Source organism: Microcebus murinus, chromosome 20 (genome assembly GCF_040939455.1).
Source record: "Microcebus murinus isolate Inina chromosome 20, M.murinus_Inina_mat1.0, whole genome shotgun sequence".
NCBI lineage: Eukaryota > Metazoa > Chordata > Mammalia > Primates > Cheirogaleidae > Microcebus > Microcebus murinus.
In genome coordinates, this window is record NC_134123.1 from 34215999 (window position 1) to 34234034 (window position 18036).

Consider the following 18036-nt stretch of genomic DNA (forward strand, 5'->3'; position numbering starts at 1 on the left):
AGGGACCCCATGTGGTGAGGTCTGCGATCTCTTGGCCCTGTTCCTGGTGCACAGTAATTGAAGGCTGAATAGACTAGAAGGCTGAATAGACTGTCCGATGATCAGCCCTTCTTTCGTAAGCGTTCCCTTGGGGAGAAATCTGGCACCTTGGCACCTTCTCACATGCTATCCCTGCCAGCCTGCCAAGGTTTGCCTGAGCACTGGGCACCGGGGACCTTGACGATCGCTTCCAGCACTCAGTGAATGACAGCCCTCAGTGGAGTTCTCAGTCCTGCTAATCTCCCCAAGCCTGGGAAGCCCAGAATGTCTCATGGGGACGCAAAGGACATCCCCTATCCCAAATTAATGAAAGCCGCTAAGATCTGAAGGCTGCAAAGCATGTGGTCAGCAGGGTAGGACTTCACGTCAGGTGAGCTGGGATTGAAGGGCTTTTTTTCCTATCCCCACCTTGCCATGCGCTGGGTGACCTTGCACAAGCAACTCAACCCCTCTGAGCCTCGGTTTCCTCATGTATAAAAGGGAAATGCTTCAAGCCAGCAATGTTGGGAGGGAACAAAGGGAATGCCCGCTTGCAGAACTGGGCAGGTTGTTAGAGAAAGCACACGGCTTCAGAGAGCCCCAACCACATGGCCCAGCAGCGCGGCCCAGGATGCCATAGCGCTGTCTGACGCTCAAGCTAGCAGGCAGCCCCCTATGCCAGCACAGACAGAGCTCCCCCGGGAGCAAAGGACATGGGCACAGAAGGCCCCGGCGATGCAGTGATGCAGCAAACAGCCCAGTGCTGCCATTTCGGACACTGGAAAAGTGGCTGGAACTGAGATGCACCCTCAGCGTAGGGACCTCAGAGACTTAGCATGAGAAAGAGAGCACGAATATCTCATTAACGTGTTTCATGTGGATCAAGTGTTGAAAGGATGACATTTTGGACATACTGGGTTAAACAGAATATATTTTCAATAATTTCACTTTCACTCTTTATAACATGGCTACTGGAAATTTTTAAGCTACATTTGTAGCTCCTGTTATTTTCCTTTTGGACAGCGCTGGCTTAGACTGATGGTGGACGCAAACCATTTGCACAATGTACTGTGTGACCCTGGGCAAGTGGTCGCACCTGAGGTTCCTCATCTGTAACTGGCACAGAAATGCAAACACATTTTGTCTGCATGTCACCTGCCCAACAGCTCTTCCAGAGGCGCTGCTTCCCTCCAGGTGTGACTGCCGGACTCCTCTCCGGGAAGGGCTCTTCCCTTCCCCACTCCTTGGCAGGCCCTGGGGGACTCGCACAGCCTTTTTGTGTTGAAGAGCTGATTGGCAGGTGGACACTAAGCAAGAAAAACAAACAGGGCCCCTCTCTATGTGGTTACTTAAGAGAACCACTTGAAAACAAACAAGGGAAGAAAGGAGTCTTCAGAGACATCTAAGTCGCTAATGAGTGCTTAGAACTGGCTCCAGGCTGCAGGTAGGAGGGAGGGAGCGCAGAGGAGAGACCAGGTGGAGAGAGGACAGGGCTGAAAGAGTGAGGGAAGCTGGGTAGAGGAAAGCAGGAGGGAGGTCTGACAGGAGGAAGCCAGAGCTCAGGTGGAGGGGGAGGAAAGAGGTCTCCACGTTGGGAAGTAATTATTTAAACATTTTGCACCTTTCAAAATGGCAGACAGCAATTTCCAGCCCCAGATATCTCTGTGTCCCTGTTGCAGAGCAGATCGGCCTCTGAACCCAGTGGGTTGAGAGGGGCTTTCAGCATCAGCTCTGCCAGGCACAGGGGGAAAGAGGGGGTTCTGCTGGGGTTCCTCCACGTGCCGCTGCAGGCTGGGGCCAAGGAGCGAGAATGCAAGGATGGTTTGTCTGCCGCCACTGGGATGGAACTGGCTGGAACCCGCTCACATCCTGCACCGGCCAGTAGTCACAGTGTGATGGATGGGGGTGGAGAACCTGTCCTGGCCTATGTCCTGGAGAAGGGGCCTCATGAGAGCCCCTTTGCCTTCTAGGGGGAGGAGACTGAAGCTGTCTGAGCCTCACAGCTAAATCTCCTGAGCTGTGGAGAGAAGCTTTTGTCAGGGGCACCTGTAGCTATTTTGATGAGTAAAAACAGAGTCCTACACCCTCTGGCTTTAGCAGGGCCCCCTCTACACCATGTACCACCTGGAAATGTTGGTCCCGAAGCTACTGGCCTGCAAAGTTGGGGGAAATTATTTACCTGCCTGTTTTTCCTGAGAGTGTGTGCAAGACCCTGCCCAAGCCTAGCTGATAAAACCTAGACCCCTCTCTGCCTCCCTCTGCTCCCTCTCAGGGTCCCTCATGCTAATGCCACCTTCCACGGGAGAAGATGACAGCAGCTGGGCCTGGAGAGTTTCCCAGGATGCACTGCCCTGAGTGTGGCCTGTGGTCACCACCTTGCACCTGTGATAAATGTCCCCTCGCTCTTCTGGCTCCTGCACAGCCATAGCTGCCTCTACTCTCTGGAGCATCATTTTCTAACAATCTAATGATTTCCAAAGCTGGCTGTCAGCCCCTAGGAAGACAGTGAGTGACTCTACCCAAACTATCTTGGCATGTGCATGCTGCAGGGAACAAATGCAAACTGGCCACTGAATGAATGAATTAATTAATTAAAATTGACTGGGGTGGACAGTCCAGGGTCATTCTGAGCCTTTCCTGTTTAACAAGGAGCAGAGGGGTCAAAAAGCACAGACTCTGATATCAACCTGGTTTAGAATTCTGGGAAAGTTACTTAACACCTCTGCATAACAATCGTACCCACCTCAGCGGGTAGGAGTAACCCAATTGCTGTTACGGCGCTTAGAGCAGTGCCAGACACATAGTAGGATGACAGAAACCAAGCAGTGTCAGTTCTGATTGTTTCACTTGCACAAATAGCAGAAAACCAAATGCTTTTCTAAAAATCCTGATGTCGATCCCGACAGCTGATTTTGGGTTCACTGCCTTAAAGCAGAAGGCAAGGAGTTAAAGCGTCAGCCTCAGGAAAGGGGGATTAGCAACATTGTGTCTGTTTAGTTACTCAGCTCCCTGCCTCTCCAGAGAAAAATATCTTGAAAGATTAGATTATGTAGCTCGAACTAGGGGGCCACCGAGGAGAAGGGGCTGCTGTCACCTCCCCGCTAAGCTGAGGCCCGGAGGCTAATTTCCCGTAGGTGGTCTGGCCAGATTTCCTGCAGTCCGAGGGACAGAGCAAACAGCCTTTCCTGTGCCCCTGGGGATTACAGCCTGAAAGCACTTTTTAAACCTTAAATTAAAAAACTGAAAGGCCGTGTCCATTCTGCAAACTCCTCGTACTTAATTTTTAAAACAGCAACACATCAAGAGCTCTCAAAAGCGGCAGACCTTGCCTTGGACTATTGAAAAGTGTTCCCCTTCAAGAAAAATAACTCAAGCCGAGTGACATGTGCCTGACAAAATGAGTCAAAGGGCGACTTTCCTTCTCTGAAACATGCTTCACTTCTCCAGGTGTTAGGGCCGCAGTGGGTGTTTACAAGGGACGATTGGAAATTGTTTCTGCTATGATAGTGTAACCTTCCAAGGTAGTCATGGCTTAGCGCCCCTGGAATAGGAAAATATCCTGTTCTGGAGCAAAGACTGTGCTCTCTGTGGAAGGCTGTAGTTGGGATATGTCATCACACGCATGCTCTTTGGATAGGAGACGATGCCCAGAGATACCCACATGGGCAAAGATCAAACGTGCAACAGAGAAGCCACGATCCAGACGTGGTAGAAGGTCAAAGCACCACAAAGCCTGAATTCAAGGCTCTGCTGGGCCATTTCTGAGCTTTGTGACCCCAGGCCAGTTTCTTGACCTCTCTCAGGCTCAGTTTCCGCATCTGTAAAATGCTAGAGCTATCCTTCCCTACTTCACAGGTTTGCAGAGAAGACTCCACAAGACCTTGTACTTAAGGATGTTGTTTTATAAACTGTTAAACAGTATTCACAGCATTTCTTTTCTTATACACACACACAAGGGCACACACATGCATGCACGCACACACACAACAGCCAAGGAACTTCTAACACAAATTAATCCCAAAATTAAGGTTAGGAAGGAAATCTCCCCTGGGACACCAGTCATATTTGATGTTGGGTTTCTGTTTGTTTGTTTTAGAGCACTTACGGTTTCTTTCCTGAACAAAGGGTGAAACTATCTTTTGGGATCAAGCAAGGAGATCTTCCACTGGCTTTTAGTCAAAAGCTGAACACATGTTCCAGCCAGTACAGACCCCAACCGCCAGGACCCATTATGGAGTGAGCACTCAGCGACTTGCCACCCGCACAGCCCACACCCCCACTGCACACTCGAGGCACCACCCTGGCTGGATGATCAGAACCTCGAGTTGACATGGCCCCAAGATATCGTTAATTACCTAGTTCCCCCTGGAAACCCACAGCCCCTGGGCTGTAGGAATGGTTCCTGTGGGGACCTATTCCGTTGTCTTGCCCCGGCACGAACACTCCACGAGCTGGAAAACCACCAGCTGCGAGATCGGGCTTAATCTTGGAAGCATCTACCCATCATCCCATCCCAAACTCTGCCACCCATGACAACTCCCCCAGGTGTCCCCCTCACCTACCTCCTCCCCCTCCACATGCATCCCCATGTTGGGCTTTTATGTCTTTGGTGAATTCTGCCATGTGGTCCAAGCTGTTACAGGCACCCAGGGGGCTTTGGCGGGGAGGAGATGATGGTTGCTCTGAATGAGCCCAAGGAAGACACAAATGGAGGACAACGCGGAAAGCTGTGACATCGCTGAGAAACGTTTATTCCCAGACACGGTGGAGGCACGGTGTCCACTCACCCTCCAGCCAGTGATGGGGACCGTGGCTCTGAAGTGTAGAGTCTCATCCCCCCAGCCCCACACACAGCTGTCTCCTGGGGACTCCTCCTCCCAAACTAACCATGAGGCTCCACCATAAACCGCCACATTCTAGAAGGAGTCCCCACCACTTCCTCCTATCCTCAGCCCTGGGGGTGTCAGTGGCCAGAGGAAGCTAGTGGCAGAGAACAAAGAGACAAGAGTCAACAGACAGAGATGAAGGCAGTGCCCAGCCCCTTCCCACAGGGCGGCTGTTCCACTTCACCCTCCATCCCTGAGCAGACTGACAGCACAAAACCCCCAAGCAAGAAAAAGAAACTTTGAGGTGTAAAGCTCAGGTGGCAAATTTTCCCAGCTACAACAACCCCTTCTTTGATAAAAATGACTACAATGAAAAAGGCCCGAAATAACAGAAAAACTGCCAGACTTCAATTCAACGGGTGACATCACTCCAGCGCATGCAACGGAAGGAAATGGCATGGGATCACCGTTGCAGCCTCATCCTTGTGAAGTGGATGGTGGGAACAGAGAGGTCAGCGGGAGAGATTCACACCAAACCGAAACCAGGTAGTCAAGATCTCCTAAGAAAGGCCCCTTGCTGTGTTCAGGAGCTTTTGCGTAACTGCAAATACATTAAGAAAAAAATCATAAATATACTTTTCATTCCGGTTGAAGGAACGCGGGAGAGGCCTACTTTGCAGCTGTGTGGGACCATTCTCGCGTATGAGCTGGGAGGGGCCGGGGAAGGGAAGGAAACATTTGGGATTAAATCTTGTCATCTGAGTGGCGCAGCTGATGAAAGGCAGGAAGCTCTGAACGTGTGCACCGACAACCTGCCACTCCGATTTTACACTCCGGACCCCCGAACAAAAGCTACACTGTGCGGTGCCCGGGGACGGCGCTGGCGTGACTGCACAGGGAAGGGACACAGGTTTCCTTTCAGTTTAATGACTTTTCAGTGTTGAGTGTGAAAACCAAAATGTTGCTCTGCGAGGCAGGCAGAGGCTCGGGCCCCTTCTCCTCCCCCGGCGCCCCAGCGGGACGGTTTCGGGGCGAGGGGCCGTCAGCTCACCCCGCTTCTCCTCAAACGCAAGGGCGCTCCCCCCAGCAGGACCCTTCCTGCCCGCCGCGTGGGCGCAGGGGGCAGCCGCGCCGCCAGGGTCCCGAGCCCAGACAATCCCAGCACTGTCCCCGCCTCAGTAAATCAGGCCGGGCCGCGGCCGACGCCGGCTCTCGACAGAAAGCCAAACAGCGGCGTGCAGAGAATCGGCTCGGGAGGGCCCGCGCCCGGGTCAAAGAGCCCCTTAGAATGGGGACCGCTGTTCGCCCACGGCGCTCGGGGGGGACGACAGGGGGACCACAAGTCACGGCAACCCCGGGCTCCCGTACCTATGCACCGCGTGCAGCCAACGGCCTTAGAAATGCCTTAGTCTCTGTCCTCCAGATGAAGCCTCGCGAGACCGATGTTGCTTGGCTCTGACCAACTCAGAGCCGCAGAGCAGGAGCGGGAAGGGGCCTGAGGCGCCGCCTTCCGGGGCGGGCGCGCCGAGCACTCGGTGGGGCTGCCGGGCCGCGCGGCGCCCTCCACGCCGTTCCAGAGGAGCCGGCCCCGCGGCGCCCTCCACGCCGTTCCAGAGGAGCCGGCCCCGCGGCGCCCTCCACGCCGTTCCAGAGGAGCCGGCCCCGCGGCGCCCTCCACGCCGTTCCTGAGGAGCCGGGCCCCGCGGCGCCCCCCACGCCGTTCCAGAGGAGCCGGCCACGCGGCGCCCCCCACGCCGTTCCAGAGGAGCCGGGCCGCGCGGCGCCCTCCACGCCGTTCCTGAGGAGCCGGGCCCCGCGGCGCCCCCCACGCCGTTCCAGAGGAGCCGGCCCCGCGGCGCCCCCCACGCCGTTCCAGAGGAGCCGGCCCCGCGGCGCCCCCCACGCCGTTCCAGAGGAGCCGGCCCCGCGGCGCCCTCCACGCCGTTCCAGAGGAGCCGGCCCCGCGGCGCCCCCCACGCCGTTCCAGAGGAGCCGGCCACGCGGCGCCCCCCACGCCGTTCCAGAGGAGCCGGCCCCGCGGCGCCCTCCACGCCGTTCCAGAGGAGCCGGCCCCGCGGCGCCCTCCACGCCGTTCCAGAGGAGCCGGGCCCCGCGCGCTGTGCTCTGTCACGGTGCCCTTGTCCTGGTTCGCGGCTCTCCTGCAGCCCCAACGCGGCACCGCTGGGCCCTCACTCTCGGGGACCCACCCTGCCCCGCCTGGCCTCCCTCCAGCCTGCCCCTCGGCACCCCCGCCGCCCCTGCTCCCCCACCAGCCCCCAGCCGGGCCGGACGCTTTCCCGCCTCACACCTTCGCCTAGGCTGTTCCCTCTGCTCGACGCGCCCTTCCCACACGGCCTCCCCTGAAGAAATCCCAGACGTCCTTCCGCGCCCACCTCAAAAGCTACCCCGTCCAGTGCCCGAGGTGCCCAGAGAGGCCGGGGCGTTCGCGCGTGCCCGGCTCCTGCGCGCCCCAGGCGCTCCGTGAGCGAGCGGGGCCCACTTACCCGGACGACAGCAGGGCCTGCTCTCCCGGGCAGAGCGCCTCTCCGTGACGGGCAGGCTCCAGGGCGGCCACCGTCTCTGACGCCAACGCGAGCGACAGGCACCGGGCTGCCCCTTTCCAGGCACAGGCTGCGCAACCCCGCCGCGCCTGCACTTCTGTCCCGCTTCTCGGACGAGGAGGCCGAGGCTCGGGCGGCCGCGGGACTTGGAGGCCGAGGTTCATGGCGGCCCGGGGACTTGGAGGCCGAGGCTCGGGCGGCCGCGGGACTTGGAGGCCGAGGCTCGGGGCGGCCGCGGGACTTGGAGGCCGAGGTTCACGGCGGCCCGGGGACTTGGAGGCCGAGGTTCATGGCGGCCCAGTGACCTGGAGGCCGAGGTTCGGGGACGGCCCCGTGACTTCCCCCGGGGCCCAGGGCAAGGGGCGCGAGAGCCGCCATCTTCGTCAGTCAGCACAGGTGTTACCGGCCCCGCCAGCCTTTCCCGCGCAATCTCCAAGGCAAAGCTGACAGAAATTCTCTTCTATTTAGCTGTTGTTTCCCGCTCAGTAAGAAGGGGGGGGGGAGAAATAAAAATAAAAGAAATTCTCTTCTAATTACTAAAACGGTCCTCAGAGCTCGGATGAGGGGGCTGAGGAGACGTCTCAGCTCAGCTCGTTTTCTCCTTCTTCCTTCCAGGTAACGGCTCCAAGATCCTGTCAGGTCTCCAGGATTTCCCCCTCATCCCCGAGCAGCGTTTTCGGGGTGAGCAGGGCTCCCCGCACAGCCTCATAACCCGTGGGACAGCGCCACCTGCTGGCCGGCAGGCAGGTGACAGCCGGCGTCCGCGCGGCGGCGCTTGGCGGAGAGCAGCCCGGGCGCCCTGGGCTGTGGAGCCGCGCAGTTCCCCGGGGACCGGAAGTAGGCGGCGGACGCAGGTGCTCACGGGAGAGGGGGCCGGGCTGCCCCCCGGGCTCGCTCAGCTCAGGTACCCACCTGGCCGTGAACCGGGGACACGGGGCCTCCCGGGGCTGGGGGAGCGTCAGTAGCCGGGAGCGGAGCCCCAGGTGGGCTCCAAGAAGGAGCCCCGTCTGCCAGCAAGGCTTGGGGCCCCCCAGGAAGAGACTGGAGGCGCGGGGCGGACGGTGGATGGAGGAGACACAGGGGAGGCAGAACCAGGAGGACAGGGCCTGGCACAGAGGAGAGGCCCAGTAAACGTGTCGCGGAGCGAAACGGAAGGGCCCTCCACGAGCCGGCGCCGTGCCCGCCTCGTGCAGCAGCAGCCGCGTGGGCCGGGGACCCGCAGGCCCCGCCGCCCAGAGCCCCCCGTGGAGCGGGAGAGATGTCGGGAAGTTCACAGGGAGTGCTGGCATGTCGTGTGTTAAATTCAGCCACAGTTTCCAGGTAAATCCCCACCCCCCACCCCATACTGCTGAAGGATGATCTGGGGTCCCCCAGAGAGAGAGGCCACGGGGCACTGGCACTCATTCGGTGAACATGAATCGCCACTCTGTGCCATGCCAGGTGCCGAGATCCAGCACTCTGTCTGCATCGCTGTGTCCTGAGATCTTCACCACAACCCCATGAGGCAGGAGTCAGAATCTGCATTTTACGGCTGTGGAAACTGTGTCCCAGAGAGGTTCATTAACTTATCCAAAGTCACACAGCTTCTCCGTAGCAGAGCCAGAATTTGAGCCAAGTTTCAACCCCAAGGCCCCAGGTACTAAGCGAGCCAATTTACATCAGCAGATGTTCATGGAGCCCCTGTCACGCACAGGGCAGGTGGTCAGCCAGGCTCAGGGGACACACAGCAGGGGACGGGACAGAGCCGATGCTCGGGGGAAGACGCTGATACACACGCAGACAGGAGGGCGCTGCGGGGGAGGCCGGCTGCCTGGGGGCAGGGCCAAACAGACCTGCTTTCCACGTGGCTCTTGTCCACCCTGAGCCTCAGTTTTCTCATCTGTGAAACTGGGACAAGAGCAGGTTGACGGGAGGCTGGAAGGGGCCAGGACATGCTGCCCCTGCTACCCCATCAGTGTGCATTTCCTTAGAACAAGGCACTCTCCTAGCCACAGCACAGTGCTCCACGTCGGGCACTGATTCGCTTTGGCACAATGTGACTGTCTAGTCTGCGGACCTTCCTCCTCGCTCACCAGCGGTCCCAACAGAGTCCTCCGTACCAAAGCAAAGCCCAACCGGGCGTGGCAGTCAGTTGTCAGGTCTCTTCAGTCTCCTCCATCTGGAACATTCCCCAGCCTTTCCTGCCTCTCTCGGGCCAGTTGTTTGGTAGAATGTCCTCCAATTCGGGCTTGTCTGATATTTCCTCACACCTCTGATTGGACTCGGAGGTGTGTTCTGGGCGGGAGCTCCAGGGAGCCATTTGTGTCCTCCTTGGAGCATCACGTCCGGAGGCCCCTAGAGTCTATTTGTCATTAATTGATGATGTTGACATTGACTGTCTGCTGGCCTTCTTCACCTTCGGGTTAATTCTTTACACTTCAGAGTTGTGATAGTATCTGGTGAGGACGCTCTTTGAGACGACGTCAGTGTCCTGTTACTCCTGAAATTTTCACCTGCTAGTTTTAGCGTCCACGAATGACCCCTGCCTAACTCGATGATCACTACTGTGGCTGCCAATCAGTGTTTTCTGGTCATGTTCTCTACCTTTGCAGCTGGCGTTGGAGCAGACCTTTCCTCAGAGGCAGATTATCACATGAGAGTGGGAAACTAGTCTCCCCACATCCTTCTCACCCCTACAATCTGTTCTCCACACAGTAGTTAGAGAGAGGCTGGGTGCAGTGGCTCACACTTGTAATCCCAACACTTTGGGAGGCCAAGGCGGGACAATAACTTGAGACCAGGAGTTCACGAACAGCCTGGACAATACAGTGAGACCTCATCTCTACAGAAAATTTAAAAGCCAGGCGTGGTAGCATGTGCCTATAGTCCCAGCTACTCAGGAGGCTGAGGCAGAAGGCTCACTTGAGCCCAGGAGTTTGAGGCTTCAGTGAGCTATGGTGATGCCACTGCACTCTAGCCTGGGTGACAAAGTAAGACCCTGTCCCTAAAAAAAATTCATATATATATATACATATATATATATGGATAAATCTTCATGACCTTGGAAATTCCAATGGATTCTCAGATGCAGCACCAAAATCAACAACAACAACAAAAGAAACATAAACTGGACTTGATCAAACCTAAAAAGCTTCAAAGGACACTATCAAACAGTGAACAGACAGCTCACAGGATGGGATGAAGTATTTGCAAGTCACATATCTGACAAGGTATTTGTACCTAAAATGTATAAAGAATTCTTAAACTCAATAATTAAAAGACAAATTACCCAACTGAAAAATGAGGGAAGGATATGAATAGACATTTCTCCAAAGAAGATATGCCAGTGGCCAATAAGCACATGAAATTCATTATCGTTAGTCTTCAGGGAAATGCAAACCAATACACAAGGAGGTGCTACTTCACACCTGCTAGGATGGCTATAATCAAAAAGTCAGGCAATCGCAGGTTTGGGATGAGGATGTGGAGAAACTGGAACCCTCCCGTGCTGGTGGTGGGAATGTAAACTGGTGACCACTGAGGTTATGTGCAGGGAGAACGGCTTAGAATTTTACAAAACTAATGAAAGACATCAAGTCACAAATCCAAAAAGATCAGAGAATGCCTGAGCAAGATTTTTTTAAAAGACACATCGTATTCAAACTCCTGAAAAATAAAAAGATAAAATCTTAAAGGCAGCCAGTGAAATTAAGGAAAAAAGAATGACAGCAGATTTCTTGTCAGAAACTATATAAGCCAGAGGATGATGAAGTATCCTTGTTAAAGTGCAGAGAGAAAAATAACCGTCAGCACAGAATTCCTCCCCCAGGAAGAAATATCTTGCATAAATGAAAGCAAATGTTTTAATTTCAGAAAAAAATAAATCTGAGATCATTATCAGTAGAATTGTGCTACAAGACATTAAAGAGAAATTTTTCCAGTAGGAGGATATGAAACCAGACAGAAACTTGGATCTATACAGAGAAATGAAGAACTCTGGAAATCGTTAAAATGAAGACAAGTATGAAAGAACTTTTTAACCATTCAAAAATATTTAGTGTCTAAAGCAAAAATAGAAGCGAAGGATTGTGGATTTATAGCATAAGGTAAAAGTTCGTGTATGACGGCAATAGCATAAAAGATGGGAAACGATAAAGTTCTTATCATTTGTACATGAAGTGATATATTATTTGCAGGTAGACTGTGAAAGATGCACACACATTGTAAACCCTAGGCCAGCCAATAAAATATCATTAGCTGTTGTTTAATACAAATATGATAACGTATTGTGGGCTTTATAACACACGTAGAAATGTATGAGAAAAATGGCACAAAAGTCAGGGTGGAAGAAATGTTTACCCATATCTCTTTGACCAAACCAACCACATCTGTCAATGAGGAGAACGTCTGTCTCACAGGATTACAAAGTAACTACATGAGATCGCGCATGTACAGCATCAAGCCCAGCACCTGACATGCAGTAAGTGCTTGGCAAGTACTTGTTGAATGAGTGGCTCGTTCCATATCACACATTCATTCGTTTGTAAGACAAAGCAGAGACTCCACAAAGCTTTCCTAGCAGGGCTCACGGGGACGGTGGTGAACTGCCGGCCAGCTCTGCGTCTTTGAGTCCTGGTCTGGGAAACGATCTATAATCAATTTCACCGCCCGAGACTCCGTCCACCTCCCGGGAGCACGTCAGTGAGGCAGACAGAGCTTAGCTAGCAATAGCAGTCAGGAAAAATAAACTCACCTGCAGAAAAGGACAAAGAGAACCACAAACAACTTATGTTGAGAGAAGGACTGTTTTAAGCTGCTCAACATCTGCCATGCACATTTATCCTGTGATGAGCATTTGCACTTCTGTGTCTGACCTCGGGAAGACCCTAAGAAGTCTGGCTGGTTTGAAGATGAATGTGAAACCACACACAAAGTCCACGGTGAGACAGCCAATAAATATTCTCCAATCTGCCCTTGACACGTAAACATCACTGTGAATCTTAATGGCTTTCCGCCCCAATCCTAGGCTAGGGGCAGCCAGCACAGTCCTTGGAAAGATGTTTAAATGGGACGCAAGTCAATGGAATTCATTTTCTGTTTTGTGCAGGAGAAATGAGATCGCCTTAGATAGAAAGGTGAGCTGCCTGAGCAAAGGAGGCAGGTGGGGGAGCCCAGGGCACGTCGAGGAGCGGCTGATGGACCCTCAAGTCTAGTGCGTTGGGCATCCCGTGCCCAATGCTGTCCCTGCACCCCACCGTTGTGCTCCAGCAATTTCCGCACCAACCAGCTGTGCACAGATGCAGCCTGGCGCCCTGCCTTGCAGCGCCGCGTACCCCTGCGTTCTGCCCGGCTTCTGGGTCACCATCTCATGGGAAGCTCGCAGAAGCCCACCAAAGCCCATCAGCTACAGAAGTGCCACAGACGTGTCACCTTGTGGGTGGGACAGCCCTTCGCCACCCTTGGGTCACCCCCGCCTCTTCTGTCTCTAGCAGACAACTTCCTGGGTGCAGTCTACACACATCCTCAGAAAGTCCCCAACAGAGTCCCACCTGCCCGCCACGGAGAAGAAGAGTCAACTCGCCTAGTCAACTCATCTCCCCCAAGAGATCATTTTTCTAGAGGACCAACTTGTAGAATTTATCAAATTTAACAGCTCACCAAAAATGTGTTTATCTTAGCTCTTTATAATGTGTACAGAGATTTATATTGGAAAGGAGGGTTTTAATAGATTTTGAAGATGTCTGCAAAGCTTTTGGTAGCTGATTTTTTTTTTTTTTTTGTCTTCCCCATAGCATTGTCCCCAGCAAAGGGGGAAAGGTATACAGGTGACTCAGCACACAGAGTGGCCTGAGCTGCCGACCCTGGGCGGACGCTCAGGGAGACAAAGCCAGGTGGTGCTGGGAGGGGCGGCCCAGCCCTGGCACCCGGGCTCCACAGCACCCTGGCAGACCCCAGCGGTCCTTCGAGGGTGGAGCCTGTCCCCTGGGTGCGGCTGGGTTTAGGTATCGGCTCTGACACCTGACGGCTTTGGGGCCTTGAACAAGTAACTTCCATGACCTCCTCTGTGAAAGGGCGACACCATCCCCCCTCGGGGGTTATAACGTGGGTGAAATAAGACACTTCGCGCTTAGCTCCTAGGGCAGCAGGAGCCTGATACACATGGGATGTTGCTATAATTACTATGGCCACAAATATTGCCTGAGACCTCCTATAAGTCTGAGGAAATTGCTGGAAGGTGTTAAGAGTCCTCTCGGCCAGAGACCTGCTCCTTTTCAAGAGACTGGCACGTGGCTGCCAGGGTGAAATCAGCTGGGGCCCTGCGCCCTCTGAGCCCACACCCTGGTGCAGGGAGATGCGCAGGACACAAGGTGCTCATGCTCAAGAAATGCACAGACTTATCTCAGGTATTCTATTGTAGCAAAAAAAAAAAAAAGAAAGAAAAGAAAAACGCGCAGACGGCCCCGCTTACCAGCTTTTGACTTTATAAGGGTGCAAAAGCGTATTATTCAGTAGAAACTGCACTTGGAGTTTTGGTTTCTGATCTGTTCCCAGGCTAGTGATACACACTGTGGCAATGCTGGGTGGCCACGAGGGTGGTCTCGAGGACAAACCGAGATGCTTGACACCTTCCTGAACACACCTCGCCTGCTTGGCCATCAGTGTCCACGTCCAGCGCCTCCCACCTGCAGGTCTGAGCCCACCAGAGGAGAGAGGAGCTGCTGGCCCTGCTGCAGCTTTTCACCTGGAGATTAAGTCTGGCTCAAGGCTTCCAACATGCTCTGGGCCAACGTGCTCTCAGCTGTGCGTGTCAATGGTGGGGACCCGCATGACGCTGTGTGTGCGCAGTAGTCAATAAGTGACATGAGATATTCGGCACTTCAGTATAAAACAGGCTTTGTGTTCATGACTGTGTCCGACTGTAGGCTAGTGAAAGTGTTCTTGTGCTAGCCGGGGGGGGGGGGGGGGGGGGCGCAGCTATCTGTGGACTGAGGCTTCCAGGCTGAGATCGCAGAGGTGGGCGTGTGCCTGGGAGTGAGGCACAACTGGCAGGGCTAGGGGACTTCGGGGGCTAGCGACCCGTGGTGGGGACTTTGGCTCTCACTCTGAGTGTCACAGATATAACAGTAATCTGCGGTGGAGGTTGAGGTGTGAGCAGGGAGGCCAGTGAGGAAGCTTCTGGAACCTGCCAACCTCAGCAGTGACCTGCAGCAATAAACACAGCAGAGTCACTGGCGCATCCTGGTCCCTGTGCAAGAACTCCTCAAACCTTCCACCAGCCCGCTTCCCACTGCATGGACCTTAGCCATCGATCTCACACCAGGAAATGTAGGCTTTAAACAAGTGGGTGTTCAGACACTGTCAATGTATACATCTTCTGCAGAATAACATCTCTTGTCTGCATCAGGTTTAGTGATTTTGTTAAACAAACACACACATGGGACTTAGCATGGACCGTCCACTATTGTAGGGACTCACTCACTGAACCTTCCTAACAACCCCATGAGGCTGCTGTTACTAATTGCTCCATTTTACAGAAGAATCAAGGCTCAGAGGGGTTAAATAATGTACCTAAAGCCTCATCAGGGGGAACAGCAGAGCTGGGATTTGAACAAGGCAGAATGGCTTTGAAGTCCATGCCCTTAAGCACCTTGCAGGTGTCCTGTCCGATCATCATGCCCTCGTGCCTAGTGTGGCAACCATTTGGGTTTGTGTCTTATGAGCTCTGCTAAACTGCGAGCTCCTTAAGGGGAGAAACCCTTCATCTCTCCCTTACACCTCCCATAGTGTGTGCCACATACAGGCCACTGAGTAAGTGTGTGGGTGGGTAGGTGAATGAGTGTGTGGATAAATGGATGGATGGGAGGATGATAGATGGATTGGTGGGTGGATGGGTAGGTGGTACATCAGTGGGTGGGTGGGTGAATGTGTAGGTATGTGGATGGAAAGAAGAATGAGTGGATGGGTGGGTGGGTAGATGAATGGATGGTGAACGGGTGATCGAGTGAATGGATGAATGGCACATGGGTGGATGGGTATATGTGTGGCTGGATGGTAGATGGGTGGGCGGATGGTAGATGGATGAGTGGGTGGGTGGATGGGAGTATGGATGGATGGATAGATGAATGGGTGGGTGGATGGATGGGTGAGTGGGTGAATGAATGGATGGATGCATGGGTGGAAGGGACTGTGGGTAGGTGAATGGATGGATGGGTGGATGAGTGGACTGGTGAACAGATTAGCAAATGGAGGAATGGGATTATAGTTCTGTGTTTAAGAAGTCCAAATCCTTAAAGGAGAACTGCTGGAAATTTCCACATGTTTTCCTTCTGCAGTCTTTGACAAATGTTCCACAGCAGAATAAAGTTCAGCTGTAAAGTGCCTCCTCTTTTCCTGAGGAAAAACAGCACCTCTTTTTTCTTTCCTGAAAGTGACGCAAAACATCTCTCATAGCCCCAAACAGATCTGCCACCTAAGGGTCAGGAGCTGGGACCTTCACCAAACACATACCTCATTAAAAGTTCCCCTGAAATTAATGTCACCACTGTTTCGTGACCGCAAACAGAGCATTAAGCAAACACTGAGACGGGGAGAGCTCGTTACCCCAGGCTGTTAAGTGGCGCAGGACGGGGGCAGCCACATTTAAAGCCAATTAAGACGCCTCACCCTGGTTGTCAGTGGCACACGAGGGACTGGGACGTCCCCCAGCACGTAGTAGGCACCTCATAAAATGAGTAAAACAGACCAACAGGGTCAGGTTTGCAGGCTACACCAATGGTGCCCTGTCTGGGGTCCCCACGTCACCTTCCCGGGGCTAAGTGTGACAGGGACTGCAGCACTCAGAGCCCAGGATGATTCGTGAACACACAGAACAGATCGTTGACAACAGTGACTCAGTCATCTGTTTCCATTTAACAAACACTTGCGTGACGCTTTCCTGCCAGGGGCTGTCGGAGGTGCTTTATGATTATTAATTCATTTAATCATCACGTCAGCCTTCTAAGGGAGGGACTTTATTGCCCCATTTTGAGGACGAGGACACTGAGGTGCAGAGAGGGACGCACAGCAAACCGTGGAACAGGTTCTGGGCCAGACACTGAGCCGAGCCGTCCACGTCTGCAACAGTCCTGTCTCCCACCGTCACATCAGGCCCATGGGGCCCGGAGCACAGCGGGGGCTGGTTCGGAAGAGGCTAGGGGAGGAACGCGCTCAGGAGACAGAGCCCGTCGTCTCCGAGGCAGAGCCTGGCCAGCACCCCGCAGGAGCTGGGTGAGCCTTGGCTGCCTGGTGCACCGAGCCCCACGTGGATGGGATCCCACGGAATGGGGCAGCTGGGGCAGAGCCCACGCTGCAGGCTCTGGGAGCCCTGGGGCCATCTCCGAGCAATCCTAGAAGGTGCTGTGCTTCGCTGGGGGGGGGGGCCGCCTGCAGGCCCTCTGCCCTCCCACACCTCTTCTTCCTTGTCGCCGACCGTTGGTTACTTTCGCTCCTGCCTCTGGCGTCTGATTCTGCTTTGGGGGAGCCATTCTGCCACCCCTTCTCAGCCCTCACAGCGAGGACAAGATGACCCCATCCTCACCTTTAGGAACACCGTAGGGGTTTGAAATGTGCACCCCGATTCTTTGACATTCCTGCGGTCAATGGGGTGGTCTACGTCCACTGGATTTGGCAGGAGTGATGCCGGGCCAGCTCTGGGCCCAGCCCGACAGCTTCTGCCTCCTCTCTCTGGGGACACTCACTCTGGGAACCCGGCTGCCGTGCTCGGAGGCCACCTGGGCCACCCATGGAAGGACCCATGTGAAAAGAAAGCTGTGGCTGAGCTCTAGGCAGACGCAGGCGCAGCAGGGTTCACTACTATCGCATGGCCAGCTGACAAGGAACAGATTCTGAGTGATGTCACGCTGTTGCGCCGCTGCATCGCTGTGGTGTCCCAGACGTGCAGCTGCGGGCGCCCAAGACAGATGCTGGACTCGATGTTGTGACAAAGGAGGACGCATCCCTGTGACACTGCAGCTCGCTGCGTCCGGGGACTAATCCCCTCCTCGTCCCATCTGTGGGAAAGTGAAAGGACCCAACTTGCTGCTCTCCATGGGGCTCAGGCCCCCCCGGCAAGGAAAGAGCCCTCGGGGCAAATGGCATCTGTTCTCCATTTCTATAATGTCATCATTTCAGAGGGATTTGGGGACAACTGGACATCTACATGCAAAAGAGTGAAGCTGGACCCCTCCCTCACACCATAGACACACCAAAATTGAATAAAATAAAAAACCTAAATGTATGAGCCAAAATTACAAAACTCTTAGAAGAAAACCTAGGTGCAAACAAACCTCTGTGACTCTGGATCAGGCAACGATATCTTAGACAGGACCGTATTACCTAAAGCAAGAGCAATCCAGGAAAAAAACAGATAGCTTAATTCACAAACATTTAAAACTTTCGAACTTCAAAGGGCATCACTAAAAAAGTAAAAAAGGCAGAAGAGGAGAAATTATTTGCAAATGATATATCTCATAAGAGTCTAGTACCCAGAATATATACAAAAACACATACAACTCAACGACAAACAACCCAATTAGATAGACAACCCAGATAGACAACCCAATTAAAATACAATGTATTTGAACAGACATTTCTCCAAAGCAGATATGCGAACG

General features: G+C 53.9%; 1 protein-coding gene across 1 annotated transcript in view; it reads right to left on the reverse strand.

Annotated features, from left to right (window-relative positions):
- MTHFSD (methenyltetrahydrofolate synthetase domain containing) overlaps positions 1–7710 on the reverse strand; it is a 427514-nt gene extending 419804 nt beyond the window's left edge. The window contains exon 1 of the mRNA XM_020282870.2: positions 7349–7710. The gene's annotated coding sequence lies outside the window, so the exon portion shown is untranslated. The remainder of the gene's footprint in view (positions 1–7348) is intronic.
- Between the last annotated feature and the right edge of the window lie 10326 nt (positions 7711–18036).